The 24,761-nt window shown below is 37.8% G+C and overlaps 1 long non-coding RNA gene across 1 annotated transcript; it reads right to left on the bottom strand.

The window, feature by feature from the left end:
* Window positions 1-3,693: 3,693 nt before the first annotated feature.
* LOC133803994 (uncharacterized) lies at window positions 3,694-7,368 on the bottom strand. Its single transcript, XR_009878260.1, has 4 exons — window positions 7,147-7,368; window positions 6,980-7,066; window positions 4,127-4,318; window positions 3,694-3,932 (listed from the first exon to the last, which is right to left on the bottom strand). It is a non-coding gene; the product is annotated as an uncharacterized LOC133803994 (long non-coding RNA).
* Window positions 7,369-24,761: the final 17,393 nt, after the last annotated feature.

Below are 24,761 nucleotides of genomic sequence, written 5' to 3'. Positions count from 1 at the left end.
ATGGGAAGCACTACGATTTAAAAGTCTGATTTAAAGATAAGATGCTCTTTTCAGAAAGACCAAAGGTAGCCGCCCATGTGCTACGCATCTTAACTTTTCAGAAAAAACAAAATCCCATTAATACTTAACATTATTATCTTATCCTTATTTTAATAAAATAATAGAGGATACCTTTTCATTTTCGGTATAAATAAGCTAAGGAGTCTGGTTTGTAGACTCACTTCTTTTTTTTTTAAATCTTATTCTCTAAACTCAGAGAAACCTCTAAGTCTTGAAAACCATCAAACTTAACTTTCTCTTCTATTGTATAATATTTTATAAGTATATTAACAAAATGGGCTACCATTGCTAAAACACCTTGCGATAGTAGAAGGGGAAGGTGAATCTTTTTTCAGAAATTTCAAGTTTTCTCAAGGATCTTCTATCAGGTATTTAAATTATTTGAAAAGGATAAAAGCATTGGTTATTGCATATGATAGGATGTAGGCATTGCTTCATTAAACTTGTTTATGCATTGATAGGCTTGTTAAAAGTTGTGTTGAAGTTCACCCTAGATATGAATATGCATAGATACGTCACCTTTTATATGAGAAAATAATAAATTTACATGATAAGAAGATTTTTCAGGAGAATTGCAGTTTTAGAAAAAATACTCCATCCACACTCTACTATCATATGAATATAAAGTTTATTCTCAAAACCCAACTCTTTTTCATATCTATAAGAACAACTATTTTTATAATCAATTATAAACTATATATAAGAAGTTATTATAAACTAAAAATACCGGGAATCTATGAACGTGCCTAGAGACATAGAAAAATATACCAATAAACTCTGTCAACTCAGTATAGATAGTAATAATATAGATATATTAATAAATGAACTAAAATAAAGCTTAGATAATCAATTTGATAATTTATCACAAAATATAGCAAACGCTTTTGACGAACATCATATCCAGTTATTAAACGAAGAATATAATATTAGCTATAAATTTATATCTGGTCAAATAACTTTATTAGAAAGTATTAAAAGTGACTTTTTCAAAAGTAGAAATCAGACAGTCATAAATATTACTGATTATTAACCTACAATAACTAACATCTGATATATACAACGTATTCAACTACTAACATTATATTATAACATAACATTTATTATAGACTACTATATTTGACATTTGTAACTATATTTACTTAATTCATCTACTAACATAATATAATAACATAATATTTATTACAAGCCTACTATATTTGACATTTGTAGCTATATAATATATATACTAACATTTGATATATATAACGTATTAATCTTCTAACACTATAACATAACATTTATTATAAGTCTACTATATTTGACATTACTAACTATATAATATATATTATTATATACATATTTCACTTATACGTATTAATCTTCTAACACTATAACATAACATTTATTATAAATCTACTATATTTGACATTTCTAACTATATAATATATATTATTATATATACTTCACTGTTATATATCTTTCATTTATACTTTGAAATCATCTTTCATTTATATATTAAAGTGGTACCAGAATCAGAACGATATTACAATCTTCAAGCTCACAATTTTTAAAAAGAAAATAAGTATTTAGTAACTGACATAGATTAGCTACTAAATACTTCAGACAACCCTACAGGTCGGTTGTTTCACAGTATGCATACTTCAGACAGAATCCCCTCCAGCACATTGCACTGCTCCTTAAGCTTTGCCCTTACCTACACACACAGAGTAACTGATGAGCTACAACCCTCAGTAAGGAAGCTAGCTACAACTTATGAATCTACTATCCAAAACAAACTTTACATAACAGCAATGCACAACTGGAAACTGGATACTAAGCAACACGTCTTATACATTCACATAAGTCAAAGTATTGCGTAACATACTGAAAACATATTACTGAGACATCGAGTTATCTGTGGGTCATGATCCCCGTGTAGCCTCCACGGCCTAGAGAATACTCACCTCCAATAACAAAGGGGCACATTCCGCTAAAACACGATGAATTTACTGACTTGACGGCTAACCCCACTGTACGGCTATATGGGATCCACCCTCACAAGGTTTCCATTGAGAATCACAAATATTTCACATTTGTATTCATGATAACTTTACTGAACTCAGTACATTCAAACCCGATAGATAGGTACTATTATGCTCATCCAACCATATAATCACACATATATAGCAACTAGAATTTAACTGGCAGCATACAAACATGCAAACTGTTCACTAACATCACAACAAGCTAAGTTTCCTTACCTCTTGTCCTTAGCTTTCGTGAATTATGTCTTTGTGAGTATTTCCGATTGCGTTTAGAGCCTATAATCATATTAGGAAAATATGTCATAGTTTAAGCTTTACTATGATTTTAGATATATATATATAAGGGAATTCAAAATCAAAAACTGAAATTCCCGACCCTAGCCAAAACTCAAGCCCTTGGGGTAAAATGACCATAATACCCCCCTCACAATCCGAACTCAACTTAGAAAATTATTATTTGTAATAATAACTTTATCCTAGACTATGTCTGAAATTTCAAGTCAAAACTCCGATTATTTCTTAATATTCAATTTTCCAATGCTCGAGTCCAATTCACGAGCCCCGAGCCCACTACTTGATCTTAAGACTTAAAATTTGTAATATTTTACTTCCTAAAATATTTTTTGAGTCCTTCAAAATATGTCATATGTTCTAAGTCATCAAATTTAAACTTCGAAACTAATTCTCGAGCCTAGAATTTTCTTGAAGCTTAAGTAATAATTTCTGAGTCTTGCTCGTAAATTATTAAACTTAGATATTACTTAGATAAATTTTCTAACCTCGACTCACTAAAATCAGACCTAAAACTTAGAAGTATCTAATCCCAAGCCTTTCTATAAAATCCTAAAGTTTTGGGACCAATACCATTTTAGTCCCTTTGGTTACCAACTTGCAACCACTAGTAACAAGTTGCTGCATTCATGAACATGCACGTGACCATCAAAAGATGATCACCCTCACGAATAGCCAGCCTCCAAGGCCAACCCAAGCCATGCTTGAACCCAAAATCCCTCACCATGGCAGCCACGACATCACCCTCATCACCACCATGACCATCACTTCGGCCACCACTACCACCACCACCGGCCTCCACCATTAACGCCGGCAATAATCACAAGAAAAAATGCTTTTAATAAGACCAAAATTATGTTATCAAAACATACCATAACACTTTTTGACGTGTTAAGACCGACTATGTTATCGTAGGTCAGGGTACTTTACATAACACTTTATCATTGTTATACAGATGTGTTATTATACTGTCAACGATAACACACTTTCTGTGTTATTTTAATAAATAGATAAGTGTTTAATTATATTATTTATAGTCGATTATATAACACATTTCAATACTTATAAATTTGTGTTATACTATACTTTAGTATAACACATTTTTTGTGTTATATAATGAAGTTTGCATAACAAAATTTTTTACTTATAAAAAGTGTTATTGTAATAGATATTATAACACATTTTTCGTATTATTTTAATATTTAGATAAGTTTAAATTCTCATTATATATTCATTTATATAACACTAATTTATTCTATTATATTTTTATTTTTTATTTATATAATTAAAATTAGCTTTCTAATATATACTAGCATCATCAAATGAACTTGATTTTTAAATAACAAAAAGTAAAATCATTCAACATTGTATTAACAATCGACAAATTAGTTTAAAACATACAACACTGTCATCAACAACAAAATGTTCTTTAAGTATTTAAGTAATCTTAAATATTCAATATATTGAAAAGTTACTACTTTCAGCACAAAATATTCTACAGCTGCCCAACACAAAGCCTTCAAAATTAAGTATCCTTTTCTATTTCGCTTGTCACATCTGCAAAATAAACAAATAAATATTTTATTGTTATTATCTAGCATCACAAATTACTTCAATAAAATGCTATAGAAATTATTTCCAAGAGAGGACACCACATACAAAATAATGAATTCACAAGTATACCAAAGCAAACAAAGAAACCAAACACTAAATTATAAGACATTGGTTCTTTTTTGAGTATGAAAATGTACCTCTTGGAATAACTTTTTTAGAAGGCCATGCAACTGTGGAACCAAGTGCTTCTTGTATTGTAAGCATCGCATTATTAGGACGAAATAAGTAAGATTCTGGTACAATATTAGCATCAACCCATACTTGCATAAAGTCTGGTCAAAGAGGCTTTCCATGTACAGTTAACTTTGGATCACTAGAATCCCAACGACCTTCAGCAATGTAATATTCTTTTAAATTATTCCTATAGTTTGAGATGATACGTACCTTTCAATTATTCCTATATTTTTTTAATCTTAAAAACTTATTAATTAAGAAAAGTACAATTAATTAAACCATATAATATAATTAACATTTTAATAATCCTAATCAAAGACCACCCAAGATCCAAACTCATGTATTACAACACAAAGACAACGTCAAAAGGTTCAGTTTTTATTATTTGAAATAACAATTGTTTGATTTGGCTTGACTCTAATGTTTGATTCTTGAAGCCAGAAATAGGGAGTAACAATCCATATATCTTCACAAAAGTGTTGTATACTTTCGTATATAATGCGGCCCCTGGGTCTAGTGTCTGATTGAAAATAAAGCAAGCAATTACTAAAGGGCAAGCCAAGCACAACCAAAAAAAAATATATTCATGGTATGGTATGGTCCATATGAGGAAGAGTTGGATGGAATTTGGCATGGTAGGCCATACCAATAAAATGGGACCCACTTAGAGGGCAATAGGTTCATCAAATGTACATATGTCGGCAATTCACTAAAATTTATCTCATCAACACAGCCCAAAACAGAACACTCATTAAAAGAAAAAAGGAAACCAATTGCAAATAGATATAACACATATATTTATATAAATCACTATTAAACTATATACATAATAAAATGATCATATATTATTAAATGAATCTCAACTATATATTGAAACGTATTATAGTTACATACATAAATGTTACATAATTTTAGAGAAATTACTGTCTACAGGGAAGCATGCTTATAAATATATATTTGAAATGATCAACAACACAAGATATCATGGAATAACAATTTTAGTTTTTCTAATAAAACTACAAAAGATGAGAAATTACCTAAAATATCAATATATTTGTATATATCATGTGCTAAAAACACCTCCAAACAACCCAATATACATATATGCATATATAAATGAGCATAATTAAACTTTTCATATATATATATTTATATATATATCAATATGTATATAAAGAAAAGTTTATCAAACATAACATTATTAAACAATCACAATGACATGTTTTTTTCTTCCATTAAATTTCAAAAAGATAATCGAAACTAAAAGCGCCATTTAAAAATAACTCACAATTATTGGTGTACACCCTCTTCAAAATATTACTTATTCATTAAAATAATAACTAAACAAATAAAAATACAATTGAGTTCATATCTATGAAACAATTTCAATGCAAGCAATATATATTAATTTTGTTAGTGCTGGTATTTATCTAGTGATTATGAAACAAGATCTAAACCATATCATAGTATAACAAACAAATCCTAGTAACTTGCCTGTTTCTATTCTTGAAAAGAGACTAACAATAGCTTTGCTAAGCAACTTATCATTCCCTATGTGCATTACATACACATATATAGATAATATTATATTTAAAGCGATTGTATATACAAGATCATCTAAACCACACCACACTACTACTAGTTTGATTTTGGTGAGAAAGAATTTATTTCAAATTTTGAAATAAAATACACTTTTTACTTATTGATACTGAATATAATTAATCACTATTACTGTTATGGCACAAGTAAATTTGGTTTGATGTAAAGGACCTTTCTTCCATTTATCTTTCACTATTTAATGTCTCACTTATTAAATTATGCCATGAAAATAGACTTAACAAACAGTCCACTACAGTATAAGTGAGACCTTCCAAACTATAGTAGGACCCATATCTCAATTAATGCTTACAAAGATGCCCACGCTCAAACAATAAAAATTCACTACCAACCATACAACTGTCTACCTTTTATGTTATTTTTGACCCAAAAAAAATGAAAATTAACAATCAGGTCCATAATTCCTTTATCCTTTAAAACTAGTCTCCATTATGAGAATGCCTTTTTCTCTTGGTGCAAAGAAGGAAAAAAAACTGCATATGTATATGTATATGCCATAACCAACCGTAGCTAATAAATACTCATATCCAAAGAAAACTATAATAAATCCAAAATAGAGGAAGTCAAATATCAACAACACATTTCATGCCAAACTATTAATATGTATATATAACATTAAATATCTTTCACTAGTAAATATAATACAATCAGTTCTTTATGCTTAAATTTCAATACTTGGAATTAAAACTAAAGAAGAAACATATGAGGAAAGAGCATATGTATTATACCATATTCAGTCGAGGGTACATAACATCATTACTGGGGTGGTCCAAATAGTTGGTCCAACAGGGACTATATATATAACTAAGGGTAAAGTTTGTTATAACTGGTCACATTCAAGAAAAAAATTGGGCAAGAAAAAGTGAGAATTTAACTAAAAAGATAACGATGGAATGAAAACAGGGGATACCATCGTTTTTTGGATTCACAGAAAAGGCAAACACAATATCACCATTCATTGGTGTAAATATATATTATAATATTTCAAATATATATTAAGTTATATATATACTTGAATTAGTAGATCTAGACATTGAGTAAAGCTGCTAAGAAAATCAAGTGCCCATAATATATAACGTGTTCATTCAACCAGTATAGGAGAAATACAAGAACCTAGATTCAAACAGTAGAAAAAATAACACGCGAATGAGAAAATAAAATAACAAAAACAAGAGGGAAAACCCTAAACAAAGTCTTACCGTGATAGAGAGTCAGCAAACAGTAGACACTAGCAGACCCAAGAGATATAATAAGAGATGATGAGAGGACGTAAGAGCAGTTTAAACCTGAAAAATAGATAATGATTTAAATAAATTAGACAAACTCAAACATTCAAAAATACCTAACAATGAGAAAGATGATTTACCCAAGATGTTCCAGTAGAGAATGTGCTCGCCGACCAAATCGAAAAAAAAAAAAGAGTCTATGAGAATGGAAGTGGGAGGGGAACAAAATATCTAATAATGGAAGGGGAACATAGAGGATTATTCTTTTTTTTTCTGCAAAACCAAGAGTATGTGCTGAAGGGAACGGTGATTGTCTAAAGACCAAAAACAAAGTTCCTTTTCAGCTTAAGCGGACTCTCTGAAAAAATTGGCGCCTTTTTTAGTATCGAAAACATATTATAATACATTTCCATTTTCTTTACATTTTTTTTAATTTTTGGCTCATTAAATGATTTATTATAATACTTTTTCAATGAAGTTATAATGATGTGTTGTGGAAAAGGGTCATTGGTGTAGTGAATGGTGCTATATTTTTCATGACAGCCACCTACCAAGCACTAACCACCACCAAATCTTCCCAAAACTCAAGATCTATCATATTAAATCATCCTCAACACCATAGTGCTGATTTTAACTATGTATAACAACCCATAATTTTCTATTAACTTTAAAAAAAAAACGAAAATAGAAACGGAAACCAAACAATTACGAAGGAAAACTATTGGCTTGTACCTCTTTCTGTGGCTAGTTCTTGGTTGTTTCTTCTTCCCTTTCCTATAGTACTCAACACTATGAACACGTACAAACCATTCAATATAAGTTTCATGCACCATATTAAGAGAAAAATGAATCCAATCATGGCACTTACACTAGTTCGGATTTTCGACCAAAGTTTCCGAAACTTGGGTGAAACTCTCTCCTCTTTCTTTGCTTCCCTCTACAATCGATAAGGAGGATCTAAGGACATGTCTAAGATCTGTAACTCAAAGAAATAACTCACTTTTCCTTCTTCTTCTTGGACCCGAAGTGATCGTACACCACAAGAACACAATGTGTTCTCTTTCCCTAATCTCTCTCGGTCCCTCTCTCAAGTTTGGATGTGGCTGAAACAAATGAGGGAAAATTATTCTAATTTCCTCCCTTGTAACCTCTAAAAACTGACATGGCCATTCAAAATATGTTTCCAACCAATTATGTGTGTGTGCAACCGAACACACTATACACCTATCTAACAATAAAAATCAAGCATTAAAACTATAGCTTAAGAATGATTAAATATAAACTATGGTCTAAACACCAAAATATGTCACTTTAGTTTAAACTTATGTCTATGATTTTATGTGAGTCTTTTCAACATAAAATCATAACTTTAATCCCATAAAATTCTTCTTGAGTTATTCATAGACTTTTAGTGAATAAGTCACAAAATCATAATCTAAAATGACTATTATTTTCTTTGGATCCCAAACACATAAAATCTTATACTAAAATTCTTTGAACAAAAAGTCCAAAATTCTTATGTGACACCAATTAAAATTCTAATATTATCCTAGAGACTGTAAAATAAATATTTCTCATCTTAGATTTATTTCACATCTAAGTCCCCACACTATGGTCTAAAGCAATCAACTCACACTTCTTTAATTAAAATAACATTCACCAATTATTATTCGTACTATTAATTAAAATAAATGAATTCACAGAATAATTTTTACATAAAACAAAATAAATTAATAAATAAAAAAATTTCGGGTTATTACATTAGTATATTGTGATTGATTATCCTAAAATACAGTATTCTAGTTGCATTGATTAGCCATAATCTCAATACCAAATACATGAATTACAAATTATTGTAAATAAGTCATCTACCCTAAATATTGTATTGCTGGAATAATTCATTGTTGGTGCCATAATAGCGAAGTTGCCTCCAACTTCGAAGGGATATAGAAATAAAATCATCCACAAGAATGAGAAGATTTCCTTAGAGGAAATTGTCAATTACTTGAGAATTGAGGAGGAATCCCGTTCTAGAGACAAGAACATGGAAGAGTCTAATGAAGAGACTTCTAAAGCTAATGTGGTGGCTAAACCTCCCAACAACAACAAAGACAAAGGAATTGGAAAGAATAAAGGGAAGAGTTACAAACCCTTGGGACCTAAGAAGAATGAAGGTCAATTCAAGAGTTCCTAAAGACCATCCTTTGTGTGTGGATAGAATGACCATTTTGCAAGGGATTGTATGTTCAAGAGGAGCCACAATAATGAACCAAGGGTAAATCGACACTAAGTGAGATTAATGTCATACATGGAAAGTAAATTGATGGTGGTGTGATATTTGTGCTACCATCCATATTACTTATGATAGATCTTTATTCAAGACCTTTGAAACTTCAAAGGAAGGGTAAGAAATCCAAATGGGCAATGGGAAAAGATCCAAGGTTGAAGGTAAGAGAACAATTGAATAATTGTGATGCTAGACTCAAATTTTATTACTTTGTCGCATGTTAGACTTGAACATATAGGATTACCACAATTAAAAGAACAATTAAATGTGGATTGATTAATTGTGATAATTTTGAGCCTGATAAGTGCGAACTATGTGTAAAATATAAAATGGTTAAGAAATATTTTCCTAGTGTTGATAGAAATTATAACTTGTTAGATTTGATACATAGTGATTTATGTGAACTAAATGACATGTTGACTAGAGGAGGAATCAAATATTTTATTACCTTCATAGATGATTTCTCTATGTTCACATATGTATATTTGCTCAAGAACAAATATGATGCATTTAGTGTGTTTAAAGCTTAAGCGGAAGTTGAAAATCAATTAGAAAAGAAAATAAAGGTGCTTAGAAGTGATAGGGGTGGTGAATATTTCTCAAATGAATTCAACTTGTTTTGTGAAGAGAATGGAATAGTACATGAATGTATCGCCTCATATATTCCACAACAAAATGGTATAGCAGAAAGGAAAAATAGAACATTTCTTGAAATGATTAATGCTATGCAATTAAATTCAAAAATTTAGTTTTAATTTTTGGGGGTGAAACCTTGTTATCCGCATGTCATATTTTGAATCGTATTCCCATGGAGAAAAACAATGTGTCTCCATATGAATTATGAAAAGGAAAGAAACCAAAGATTGATTATTTTAAAGCGTCAGAGTATCTTGTTTATTGCAAGAGCACGGATCCTAAAAGGACCAAGTTGGATCCAAGGGCTATAAGATGTGCATTTGTGGGCTATGCCTAAAATAGTAAAGCTTGTAGATTATGAGACTTGGAGTTTAATGTGATAATTGAATCAAGAGAGGTTGAGTTCAATGAGAACATTTCATGTGATGACAAATAAAAAGAACTTATTCGAATTAGAGAGCCTTAAGAGAAGACTCTTAAAATGGTGGGTGAGAAATCTTTAATTCCTAGAAGAATCCATAGGCTTAAAGATTTGGAATCAAGTGAGAAGTGCTCTCAAGTGGAGACACTATATCTTATAGAAGAAAATAATGAGGAAGTTGCATGGTAATATCCAATAGTAATCTAATTAGAAGATGATCCCAAAATTTTCAAAGAAGCTATTGTTGGAATTAAAAGTTTAAATTAGAGATACGCAGCAGAATTGTGTTTTTTAAAAATTTATTAAAACCAACCAAGATCGTACATATATAGATATATTAAATCACATACAAATAGATTAGAGATTACCTCTTGAAGCCTATCAAGTATCCACGAATCTTTTTGTATAAATCAACGATCTTCAAATCCAAATCCTGAAAGCTCCCTCCTTGATCTTTAAGACTAAACCTCAAAAACACAAAGACGTGCGTGGGCACGTAGGATTCAAAATGTTGATTTAGGACTCTTTAGATGTACTCAACACATGAGATCTAGAGAAGTTTAATTGAGAGAAGATGTATTGAATAGTTTCTCAGGTTTAGAAAAACTATCACTTTCTTTTCATATAGAAAGTCTAACAGTCTATGAAAACCACTTTTGAAAAGTATCACTTCATTTCAAGTTTATAAAGATAATTAACTAATTTAATTAATCTTTATTTTATTTAACATGAAACTGATTAGTTATAACCTATTTAATTATTTAATTTAAATCATATTTAAAAAAAGAATAATGAATTATATATAATTAAATAAACAAATTATTTGAAATTCAAAATTCAAATCCCAAGGATATGAAATATCATGTGTGACGCCACACTAGAGTTTTCCCTAATTTTCTAATTTGTTTATTTAATTAATATTGAAGACAACATATTTATCCCAAAATAAATATGAGTTAATTCAAAATTAATTTTATCTTAAAATATCAGTTTTAAATAAATAAATAAATATATTATTATAAACAAGATAATTATTAATCTCTCTTTATATTAATCTAAACATGATTAATATTTATTTTAACCTATAGTTTTTTTAAATAAAACTGTTGACCCTGATTTTGGGCAACTGACACGGAGTAAAAATACGCTTGACGTGGATGAATGTGTTGAAAAGAACGTGATGACGAAAATAATAAGAACACGAAATTTTATAGTGGTTCGGCCCCAGGATCTGGTAATAACCTACGTCCACTTGGATTGTTATTGATATAAAATCAAATGGAGTGATCAAAGAACTAGGGTTCAATGAGTTTCACCAACCTCTGAAGAACAATACAATGTGATTGATATGATAACTCTAATCTCAAACGATTTAGAAGTCAGAAAAGAAAAAAGGATCCCCTTCCCTGAGCCCTCCTCTTCTATTTATAAGCTCAGGGAAGATTTACATTGATTTGTTACAGATATTATTTCCTAAATAATCAGATACTCAGGAAATCATGGGAGAGAATTTCGGATTCCATCATAACTGCCTAAGATTTCTTCCGCGTATTACGTGCATACGACCAGACTGGTCGTGTGAAGAGACCAATCGCATGATACCGAATATCTTCCTGGTCGATAGTCGAACACAGGTTATGCCAGGTGCTAGCCATGTGTAATTAATGCTCGCCACGTCATTCACTTCTGATTTTTGGGATAACATTTCCCCCCCAAGTTTGTTTAGTGCGACTAGTAATAAAGAAACTTAAGGGAACAACCGTTCACCTTCCCACGTCTGTCAGAGTCCCCGTGCATTTTCAAAAGTCGTGACATAATTATGTCTAATCAAGCCTTTTCGGTTTCCAAAAAGGCAATCTGACGGCTTGTCCACTTCCCCACATTTCGAAAGTGGGAAGTGATGATTACCGCCTTTTGGCTGTCCCTTCGCTCCCTTTAAGTAGGTATTTCTTCTCTTTCAAGAAATTTTTACCCATCACCTTTGCCAAAATCTTCAAGAACTTGCACCAGTGTTTAGAGCTTCGAAAACGTCCGACGTCTTCCCACAGGTCTTCCGATTCAGGTTTCTGTCTTTCTCCGAATCCCCATTTTCGCTTAGGTAAGAACTTCGTTCTTTAAGCTTTTTATTACGCCATGCATGCCATTTTTGTACTCTGTGATCTGCGTTCTTGAATAGGGTTTTAAAATTTTCTTGGTATAAGCCATCCATTGCTAGGTAGAAGTGCGTTTTTATGCCTTGTATAGGTTAGGTCGACACCTTGATATATAGGATCTCTGATTTAGGGCGTTAGGTTGACGAAAGATTCAACCTTTAAGACAGGTGAAAAAACCGAAATTTTTTCCCACCCTTCAGGAGTCGAAAAAGTTCTCTTTTCAGAAAACGGTTAACTTTCCCTTTTGTTTTCATCCGTCTTTTAAACTACCCACGTTGAAGTTAGTGTAGGACTAGGATGCTGCTGGTTATTTAGGCACGAACGATGTTATCCCAGCTTTTCCCACTACTTCACGGATTGTGTCTTATCTCCTCCATTGTCTGTTTGCAGCTCATATGCAAGACCCTTGGGGGGGAGAAAGACCTATTGAAGACGAACTCTTGGCCCAACTACTCGAGGGCGAAGAGAATCCATCCACGTTGATTCTAGAAATTCCATTCTCACGTTCTAACCCAAATCCTTCACCAGCTCCTACTCAGAAAATGGCCAGAACAAAAACCAAGGCCAGAAAAAAACGCAACCCTTACTCTCCAAGTCAGCTTCCTGCTGATGCTCCCTCAACCAGTGGTCAAGGTGAATTCCCTCCTGAAACCGAAGTCCAGAGGCGTGACCGTCCTCGTCATACCGACCAGCCGGCTCTCGAGTGGCATGTGGTACCCCCAAGTACAGTGACAATTCGCATGATCAGCAACTATATAAATAAGTATAATCTGACGGGGATAACCTTAGTCAGACCTTCCATCGACCAGCGAGCCAACCTGCCAGGGGGGGCTTATAGTGCCTGGTCGAGAAACCACATCGAGGCGGGTGCTAACCTGCCTCTTCATACATTTTTCCAAGGGGTGGTAAACTACTTTGGGGTAGCCCCTTTTCAAATTACCCCGAACGGGTATAGGATACTGACTGCGCTCTATATCCTTTATAAACTCAAGAAATGGCCAGCTCCTTCTCCTCACGAGGTCAATTATCTGTTTGATCTCAAGTCCAACCCCAACCAAGATGGTACGGGGTTTTATCACTTTTGCCACCAAGAGACCGGATGCACCTTCCTGTCCGAGACCACCCACATCTCCAACGTGGGGAAGTATCATATGGAGTACTTCCTTACGCCTGACATTGCCACGGACAACTTGGCCTTCACCTGAGGAGGTAAGGAAAATAACGAGCCTTAAACTAGTAGTTCTTGCCCTTTAAATCTTTCTTGTAGTAATACTTCACTATCACACTGTGTTCCAAGTCCATGGTTGCGCCCGACCCCCACTCCAGGAATGGAGTCGAGGGCAGCACTCTTAGCCAACATGTCTAATGCTGCTAAGAGTGTGAAGAACTTGATCAATGAGGCTAACCTTAGGTTGGCTGGCCTTAAGGGCTCCCAACCTGCAACCAGCGAACCCGCGGCGGGTGGTGCTCGCACTGATGTGGGAGTTGAGTAGGGACCCGAGCAGCATCCTCAGGCGCCTCCTCCTAGGAGGAGGCCAACTGGGGTTACAATCAGGGAACCTACTGTTCCCCTCTGAGCAGCAGAACCTTCGGTCCCCAAGGGCAAGGGGAAAGAAAAGGCTGTTGAGCCTATCGAACAGTCTGACGACTCGTCAGAAGTAAACGGTATATCATTCTCATTTTTGAATAATTTGCCAATTCCTTACCATCTATTTGATGGGGACGGCAACTTTAGGAACGCCCCTTCTTTAAACTCAGATTTCTTCCAGGGACTCGGTAGTTCAATAGATAATGTTACGACCAGTAGGTGTAGTTCGGGTATTTTACTTGTAATCCTTTCACTTTGATTTCTGCTCCTCGTGACCTTTTAATCTAACTGTTCGAATTGTTTTCCTTTGCGCAGGTATGGACTCTGATCACTTCTTCGAGCATTACCAAATCGCTGCTCCTGCTTCTGTCCCGAAGGACAGCAAAAGGGCTCGAGGGGAAAGCAGTAAGACCCCTCAAAGATGGGTTGAATAGAGGACACTCCCAGCGCCGGCCCTTTTAAGGAAAACACGACACCTCCGCCTCCCACTGAACAGTCGTCGCCTGCACCTGCGAATCCACAACCCTCTTCTAGGGCCGCTGGTAGAGAGACTCTGGACAACTTGTCCGAAGGCTCCCTGTCCAGCCTCATGGTTGGGTCGGCCAAGGAGAGAATTTACAAGCTCTCGAAGCACAGACGCAGCCAGGCCGCAATCAATGAAACTGCCTCAATGGAGGCCGACCAAATCATCAACCGAGGATTGAACGAAATAGCCAGCTTAAGTCAATTTCTGTTGTTTCATCATTTATTCTGACTTCTATTCCTTACTTTTTTGTTTTTTGTTTTTTTTGTTTTCAGGGACTGCTGTCTCTAACTATTGGCTGGCGCCGTACTGGGGCGCTGGTTTCTCGCGAGCAGAACTTTGACTCTAGGCTTGCCCAGTCCAAGCAAGCACTTGAGGATGAGAAGAAAAAGCTACTAGAAGAGAACAAGGAGCTGTGTAAGCTGAACGAGCAGTTATGCGAGGATCAAGCCAACCTCACTCAGGAGCTTCAGGAAAGTTAAGGGGCCCTGAAGAAAGCCATCGATGAGTGGCACAAATGGAAGGAGCATTCCATACTCAACACCCAAGAGTGTAAGCAGCTCACACTCGATCTGACTGCCATCAGGGATGAGGCAAAGAAGCTTGAGGAGCGAGTGCGCGAGCTCGAGGAGGATAGAGTTAAAACTCTAAAGAAGTACAAGGAAGCCACCTTCCTTTGCTTCTACGACTTCTGGAAGCACAATCGGGAGGCCGACATTAGTTATCTCTCCGAGCAGCTGCAAAGGACGCTGATGGCGCAGTGCGCTGCTTGGTTGGAGGCGGAAGAGAAAGCCAAGGCCCAAACTCCTGCTGCTGACGCTACTGCTAACCAGAGTGCTCATAATCCAGAAGACCCTCCTGCCCCCCAGCAAAATTAATATTTATATATTTTTTCAGCTTTTATGGCCCACGGATCTTTTTGTAAAGACAATCTTTTTTCTTTTATTGCTGCGAGGGCAGCTCTTTTGCTTATGTTGGAACAATTACATCCGAGCAGTACTGCTTGCGGTGTAAAGGTCTTTTCTTTTAATTTCATATTTACATCCGAGCACTAATGCTCGCGGTGTAAACGTTTGCCTTTTTGATATTATAATGTTTCTTTTATTATAATATCTGTTCGCATGACCGAACTTAGCATAGTACTTTGGTTTGCCTTTTTTCAAAACATTTTTGAAAAATGCTCTAAGTACCAAAGCATGCTTTCACTTATTTTGTTCATGTGTTTACGTACCTCATGGTACGCTTTGCTATCAATGTACCTTATATGCCCCCCAAGTGATCGAGGAGCTTTAGGTCCTTGGTCACTTGCCTTGACCATGACCTGTGCGAACATTACTGCTCGTTGCAAAATTTAACACTTGTAATACAGCAAAACAACACACGTAATGAACAAATACTTGTAAAAATAACTTTACAAAAGTTGGCAAGAATGATTGGCTGCGCACAGTCCCTTATAATCTCGTATTGAAAATGGACTAATCATGTCTTTACGAGTGATCTTAAAAAAGATCTTACACTTATAAGCGATTAGCCATACAACGTGGCTAACCCTTTTTCCGAAACTTGTAAAAATTAAAATTTAATACAAGCCAGTCCTTTAAAAAAGGTTGTTCATTGATAATACTTGCGCAGGTGTTCTCCATTCCAATAGCGTGGAACGAGATCTCCGTTTATGCGTGCAAGTTTGTAGGTGCCCAGGTGAAGGACTTCTTCAATCTGGTAAGGTCCTTCCCAATTAGGTCCGAGTACTCCAGCAGTAGGGTCGTGGGTATTCAAGAAAGCTCGTCGTAGCACCAAGTCTCCAACGTTGAATTTTCTTTCTTTTACTTTCGAGTTAAAGTACCGGGCGACCTTTTGCTGGTATGCAGCCACTCGGAGTTGGGCTTTCTCTCGTATTTCGTCGATTGAGTTTAGGGACTCCATCATCAATTGGCCGTTCTGACCCTGGTCGTATGTTATGCGTCGATGTGAGGGGGGATCTAATTCGACAGGTAACATGGCCTTATATCCGTAGGCTAAGGAAAATGGGGTATGACCTGTCGCCGTTCGGTGAGAAGTTCTATATGACCAGAGCACCTCAGGCTACTGCTCTGGCCATGCTCCTTTAGCGTCTTCAAGCCTCTTCTTCAGGGTGTCCTTAAGAGTTTTGTTCACGGCCTCGACTTTCCCGTTTGCTTGTGGATGCGCAACTGAAGAAAAGCTTTTGATAATCCCATGCCTTTCGTAGAAGTCGGTGAATAAGTCGCTGTCAAATTGGGTTCCGTTATCTGGGACGATCTTCTGAGGCAAACCATAGCGGCAAACAATGTTCTTGATGACAAAGTCTAGAACTTTCTTGGTCGTTATGGTAGCGAGCGGTTCAGCTTCGGCCCATTTGGTGAAGTAATCGACCACCACAATGGCGTACTTAACTCCACCTTTTCCGGTTGGCAAGGAGCCAATCAAATCTATTCCCCATATTGCAAAAGGCCACAGACTCTACATCTGTTTCAACTCGTTTGGAGCTGCTCGTGGAATTTTGGAGAACCTTTGACATTTATCGCATTTTCGTACAAACTCCATCGAATCTTCGTTCATAGTCGGCCAGAAGTAGCCTTGTCTTAGACTCTTTTTTGCCAAACTTTGCCCCCCAGCGTGGTCTCCGCAGAAGCCTTCATGTACCTCTTTCATGAGCTCCTTAGCTTTTTTTGGTGTAATACACCTGAGTAATGGCATTGAATACCTTCTTCTGTACATAACACCATCGACCAGTATGTACCTAGCAGCTTGCCTTTGTAGAGTTCTGGCTTTGTTTCTATCTGTTGGTAGCACACCATTTGTTAGATACTCCAAGTAAGGCACCATCCACGTATCCTCCATTCGGATTTCCATACTGGCTTCAATTGCTTTTATGCTTGGCTCACACAATCTTTCTACGGGCACAATGTCCAAAGTGTCAGCACCTTTCGCGCTCGCGAGTTTGGCTAAGGCATCTGCATTCGAATTCTGATCCCGCAGTATTTGCTGGAGGGTATACTTCGTGAACTAGGCTAGCAAGTCTTTTGTTTTATTTAAGTAGGCCACCATTTTTAGGCCTCGTGCTTGATATTCCCCTAGAACTTGATTCACTACCAGCTGCGAATCACTGTAAATATCAAGCACCTTTAATCTCATGTCTTTGGCCATTCTCAATCCAGCGAGGAGTGCTTCATATTCGGCTTCATTATTGGACGTGGTGAAGTCGAACCTAATGGCGCAGTGAAATCGATGCCCTTCCGGCGTTATCAATATCACTCCTGCTCCTGCGTGGGATTCGTTGTCTGACCCGTCCATGAATAACTTCCACGAAGGAACTTCAACTTGAGGTTCAGGCGCGCCGGGCTTTTCGCACTGCTCGTTATCTAGGAGTTTCGTGAACTCTGCAATAAGATCAGCCAAGACTTGCCCTTTCACTGCTGCTCACGGTGAATATGTAATGTCAAACTGCCTTAGTTCGACTGCCCATTTTAATAAACGCCTAGCCGCCTCTAGTTTTTGGAGGACTTGCCGAAGGGGCTGGTCGGTTAATACCGTGATAGGATGGGTGTGAAAGTAAGGACACAGCTTCCTTGAGGCCAGGATTAAACAGTATGCTAACCTTTCGATGGGAGGATACCTTAATTCTGCTCCGATCAGCCTCTTGCTTACATAGTACACTACTTTCTGTACGCCTTCCTCCTCTCGCACTAGTACCGCACTCGCAGCAACTTCCGTGATCACCAGGTAAATGAACAAAGTTTCTCCTTCTATCGGCTTGGATAAAACGGGAGGCTGTGCCATATGTGCTTTCAAGGCCAGAAAAGCTTGCTCACAGTCCCCTGTCCATTCGAACTTCTTATTTCCCCTGAGTAGATTGAAAAAAGGGACGCATTTGTCTGTTGATTTTGAAATAAATCTACTTAGGGCTGCAATCCTCCCGGTTAAACTTTGTACATCTTTGATCTTTTCTGGCGATTTCATGTCGATCAGGGCCTTTATCTTGTCGGGGTTGACCTCAATTCCTCTTGAATTTACAATGAACCCCAAAAACTTCCCTGATCCAACTCCGAAGGAACATTTGAGAGGATTTAGTTTCATCTGGTACTTGTTTAATACATCAAAACACTCTTGTAAATCCTTCACATGTCCTTCTGCCTTCTTAGACTTTACCAGCATGACGTCCACGTACACCTCCATGTTTATCCCGATCAATTCTTTAAACATGTGGTTAACTAACCGCTGGTAAGTCGCACCTGCGTTTTTCAGTCCGAAGGGCATTACTTTATAGCAGTATAAGCCCATATCGGTCCGAAAGCTGGTGTGATCCTCGTCAGGGGGATGCATGCTAATCTGGTTGTAGCCCGAATATGCATCCATGAAGGAGAGGATCTCGTGTCCTGCAGTGGCATCGACCAACTGGTCGATTCTTGGGAGTGGGAAGCAATCCTTTGGGCAGGCTTTATTGAGGTCTGTAAAATCTACGCAGGTTCGCCATTTGCCGTTAGGCTTGGGAAGTAGCACTGGATTGGAGACCCACGATGGATAAACCGCTACCCTGATGAACCCATTCTCCTTTAACCTTTCAACTTCTTCTTTTAAGGCTCTTAATCGATCTTTATCGAGCAGCCTTCTTTTTTGTTGCACAGGTGGAAAAGTCTTGTCTATGTTCAGGACATGGCTGATAACTGCAGGGTCTATCCCAGCCATGTCTTTGTACGACCAGGAAAAGACTCCCTGGTTCTTCCGCAAAAATTCCACCAGTGCATGCTTCTTGGTTGGTTCTAGGTTTTTCCCGACCTTCACGACTCTAGTCGGGTCTTTTTCGTCGAGTTGGACCTTCTCCAGGTCCTCGACGGGTCCAACGTTCTCTTCAAAATCCCCAAAGTGAGGATCTAGATCTCTATCCTCACTTTGGGCAACACCCTATTTGGTGACTTCATCACCGGATTGGGCTTGTGTATCAATTGCCATCTACAACCTATCTGAGGTAGTGCTCTTTGATGTTCCCTTTTTTTCCTTCGTGACTGAGGCGTTATAGCACTCTCTGGCCTCTCTCTGGTTTCCCAACACGCGTCCTACCCCTGCGTCTATCGAGAATTTCATGGCCAAGTGCCACATAGAGGTGACTGCTCGTAGATCAACCAGTATAGGTCTCCAAATGACGGCATTGTACACCGAAGGATAATCAACTACTATAAAAGTAGCGAGTAATGTCCTGGTAGCAGGCGCTGTACCCGTCGTCACTGGTAGTCTGATTGATCCTGTGGGGGCCAGTCCCTCACCAGAGAAGCCGTATATTGTCTGGTTGCAGGGCTCCAGGTCCTTAAATGACAATTTCATGCGTTCCAACGAAGACTTATACAGGATATTGATCGAACTTCCTGTATCGACCAGCACTCTTTTCACCATCATGTTGGCCATTTGGATATCCATGACCAGCGGATCGTAATGTGGGAATCAGACATGTTGGGCATCGCTATCAGAGAAGGTTATCTCACCCTCTTCCGATCGAGCCTTTTTTGGCGCGCGGTCCTCCACAGTCATCATCTCGTTGTCCTGGTCATGGCGCAGAGTCTGAGCGTATCGTTCCCTGGCCTTTCTGCTATTTCCCGCGAGGTGCAGGCCTCCACAAATGGTTAACAGTGTGCCAGTCACGGGGGCAGGCTACAAAGGTGGCGAGCGTTGGCGTGTGGGCGCTTGCTCGTTGCCACCTGGAGCTTCTCGTTGGGAATTTCCCGAGGCCCGTACGTATCTTCTCAAGTCTCCTTGTCTAATAAGGAACTCGATTTCATCCTTCAACTGGTTGCATTCGTTGGTGTCATGTCCGTAGTCGTTATGATAACGACAGAACTTGGTAGTGTCTCTTTTCGAAATATCCTTTCGAATGGGGGCTGGATTCTTATAAGGCAAACTGGAATTCGTGGCCTGATAGACCTCTCCCCGAGACTCAACTAGGGCAGTGTAGTTAGTGAACCGAGGCTCATAACAGTTACCCTTGGCTCGTTTATTGTCGGAGGTGGAAGGCTCATTGTGTGGCCGTTTTCCACCATTCATGCCATTGCCGTTACCATTCCCGTTGCCATTGTCGTTGCCATTAGGTTTAGACCCATTGGCGGCTTTGGCAGGCTCGGCAGCCTTCTTATCCTTGCCTGGAGGCTTTCCATCGTCGGCAATGGCCTCTTCGAGCTTGATGTAACGATCAGCCCGGTCCAAGAATTCCTAGGTAGTTCTGACTCCATCCTTTCGAAGGCTTTTCTAGAGGGGGGTGCGACACTTAACCCCTGCGGTTATGGCCATCATTTTGCCTTCGTCCCCCACTATTTTTGCTCCAGCTGCCGATCGCATAAATTGCTGGATGTAGTCCTTCAGTGATTCTCCATCCTGCTGGCGAATTTCCACCAGCTGGTTTGCCTCGGTCGGATGCACACGATCTGCGTAGAACTGTCCGTAAAACTCCCTTACGAACATCTCCCAGGAAACTATGCTTGCAGGAGGGAACTTGAAAAATCACTCCTACGCGGCATCAGAAAGTGTTGCAGGGAAAATTCTGCACCGAGCATCTTCGGACACTTTCTGAATGCCCATTTGTATCTCAAACTTATTGACGTGAGATACCGGGTCACCGTACCCATCAAATTTCAGAAGCGTAGGCATTTTAAACTTGCTAGGAGTCTCTACCATAGCTATCCTCTGGACGAAAGGAGTGCCTTTCCTCGTGTCGTGATCTATGTAAGATGTTCTTCCCCCTACCAGCTGTTGCACCACCTGGTTGAGGGCATCTATCTAGGCCTGTACAGCGACAGGAATCGCTGTGGCCTCTGTTGCTGGGGGGATGTTCTCACCATGTCGCTCACGGCGATCATTGAGCACATCTCTCAAATCTTCATCTCTTCTCCGCTGCTCGCTACCTCCGAGCCGGTTGAAGACATTATTTTTCCTGGATTGCCCCCCAGCATCCCGTCTGCTGGGTTGGTCATCTTGAGGTGGCTGGCTCCTGTTCCCACCTCTTTCGTCATTCCTCCGACCGGCATTTCCTCTGCTGGAATCGGCTTCATCATAACCATTGCCATCTCTGAACCGCAATTGGCTATGACGGGATCGACTGTTTCCTCGATTTCCTTCCCGGGCTGAAACGTCCCGAGCATTAGAGGGTGGCCTGCGTTGGTCGTTAGGTCCCCGTGCATTATCATGTCGTGGGGGACCTCAGACCGCAGAGCCTAACTCTGAGTTCCTCCTATTACCAGGAGGATGCTGTCCTCTGTTCGGAAGGTTCGGCTCGTCGCCCCTATGGCGTCTAGGATTGCGAGGCTGATGCCCGGTCCTATTCTGCCTCTAATGCGAGGGATTGCTGCGACCAGCTTGGGATGGAGGCTGTGTCTCAGGGTCCAGTGGGACATCGTCACAGGGCACCTGAGGCTGTTCGGGCCTTTGCGGACTCGAGGGTTGGACAGGTGGGCTAGGATTAGGACCCCTATGGGGTGGCCCATTCGCGGGTTATTCAGGCTGCGAGGCAGGTGCAGCCTGATTCCTAGCCAATTGCAAGGCTGCCTCGAGGGCTGCCATGGCTTCGCTCTGGCGACGGTCCATCTCCGCTTGCCTCTCACTTAATTCCGCGCGCTGCCGTTCAATCTCTTGCTGCTGCCGCGCCATGATTTCGGCAGCACTTTCCTGACTGGCCCTCAGATTGGCCAGCTCTTCATGCAACGCCCCCAGAGTACTCTTCAGCGTTGCATCATCCATTTCTTCCTCCTCAAAGTCCAAATGTGGCTCATCCTCAGCCACGCTTGCAGGAGGAGGAGGAGGCGGGTTTGATGGTGCAGCGGTGGCCGCCTGTCCAGTTTTCCTTGAAGTTTTTGCCATTGGTTTTCTCAACGGTGATATACCAAGCTCTCAATGAAAGCACCAGAATGTTGACCCTGATTTTGGGCAACTGACACGGAGTCAAAATACGCTTGACGTGGATGAATGCGTTGAAAAGAACGTGATGACGAAAATAATAAGAACACGAAATTTTATAGTGGTTCGGCCCCAGGATCTAGTAATAACCTACGTCCACTTGGATTGTTATTGATATAAAATCAAAGGGAGTGATCAAAGAACTAGGGTTCAATGAGTTTCACCAACCTCTGAAGAACAATACAATGTGATTGATATGATAACTCTAATCTCAAACGATTTAGAAGTCAGAAAAGAAAAAAGGATCCCCTTCCCTGAGCCCTCCTCTTCTATTTATAAGCTCAGGGAAGATTTACATTGATTTGTTACAGATATTATTTCCTAAATAATCAGATACTCAGGAAATCATGGGAGAGAATTTCGAATTCCATCATAACTGCCTAAGATTTCTTCCGCGTATTACGTGCATACGACCAGACTGGTCGTGTGAAGAGACTGATCGCATGATACCGAATATCTTCCTGGTCGATAGTCGAACACAGGTTATGCCAGGTGCCAGCCATGTGTAATTAATGCCCGCCACGTCATTCACTTCTGATTTTTGGGATAACAAAAACTATATTGTTAAATAAATAATTAATTATTTCATAATTAATCAATTGCTCATAATTATAACATAATTATTTCTTTGCCTGTGAAAATTAATTCATTTGCAATTAAGTCCTCTTTACAAATCTTTATTTTGACATTCTTACCCTTGACATTGTAGGACAAAGGTGATCTGGGGACCATGGACCTATAATACGAAGCTCGAATAAACCATATTATTAATTAAACTCTTTAATCTAATAATCTTATTTATTAATTCCATGATTACTCCACTATAAATATGGAATTGCACTCTAAGTATTTATAGAATTATATTTGCAGAGTTTTCTTTTGTAGTCCATTGATATAATCAATAAATGTAGTTTTGTCCTCCATTTATTGGTTCATTAATTAGAGTTGCTCAAGATTACCGTTTTACCTTTCTAATTACATCTTGATCCTTAAGTACCATTAATTCACTAATGAATAATTAATCTATAATCAAATTATAGTTTTGTGCTCAATAACTATTCAATTCAAGAATTAACCCTTAAGGGAAGAAATATTCAATCTGTTAGGAAAGTATGGATTCCATTATTGTAAATCATGTTCTCAGCCATTCATGATATTGAATCTTCACAACAAAAGTCATTAGCCTCATTATACTAAGAAACATTAATGAGTGATTCAAAAGATTCAATAAACACACACAGGAGTTCATGAATACTCAAGATTTAGACTGATCTACAAATGATCATCTATTATGATAAGAATTAAATCTTTATGTCAAACGAAAAATTTATAAAGATAATTAATTCTGATCAGCCCTGTCATATATAACATCTATTATATACCCACATCAGTAATTCGATTCTAGATCACTTGCATCGTGTATTCTTAGTAAACTACTATAGTAACCATTAATTAAAGATTTCATACTTTAATATGATACTGATTATTTTATTCATTATATGTGATTTAATTCTCTCATAATAATACAAGATCATATTCTCATCAATGAATGAATAAGGAATTTTCTTGATATTATTATATAATTAATTCAAACATTAATTATAACATTCAGACATAATAAAATTGCATTTTTATTTAAATTAATAAAATGTTTTTACATGGCTTTAGGGCATTATTTCTAACAATCTCCCACTTTCACTCAAAGCAAGTGAGACATTTCCCTTAATCCCATGTTGCGTAGATGACTCATAAATGACTTTGCAGGAAGTGTCTCGGTAAATGGGCATGGCAGGTTCTGTTCCTACGCTACCTTCATAACAGTCACATCACCTTTGTGCACAATCTCTCTAACCAGAAGGTATTTCTTTTCTATATGCTTTCTCTCTTGTGGCTTCTAGGTTCCTTGGAATTTGCTACTGCTCCACTATTATCACAGTACAGGATTAGTGGCTTATCCAAATTTGGAACTACTTGCATATCAGTGTAGAACTTCCTCAACCAAACCGCTTCCTTAGATGCTTCACAAACCGCTATATACTCGGCTTCCATGGTTAAATCTGTAATACTAGATTGTTTAATACTTCTCTAGACTACAGCTCCTCCACCAAGAGTGAATACTGACCTAGACGTCGACTTACGACTGTCTTTGTTTGATTGAAAATAAGAATCAGTGTATCTAGTAGGGTTTAACTCA

This window comes from Humulus lupulus, chromosome X (assembly GCF_963169125.1).
Source record: "Humulus lupulus chromosome X, drHumLupu1.1, whole genome shotgun sequence".
Lineage (NCBI taxonomy): Eukaryota > Viridiplantae > Streptophyta > Magnoliopsida > Rosales > Cannabaceae > Humulus > Humulus lupulus.
Note: the sequence above shows the minus strand (reverse complement) of the source record. Positions and strands in the feature narration are given on the sequence as shown.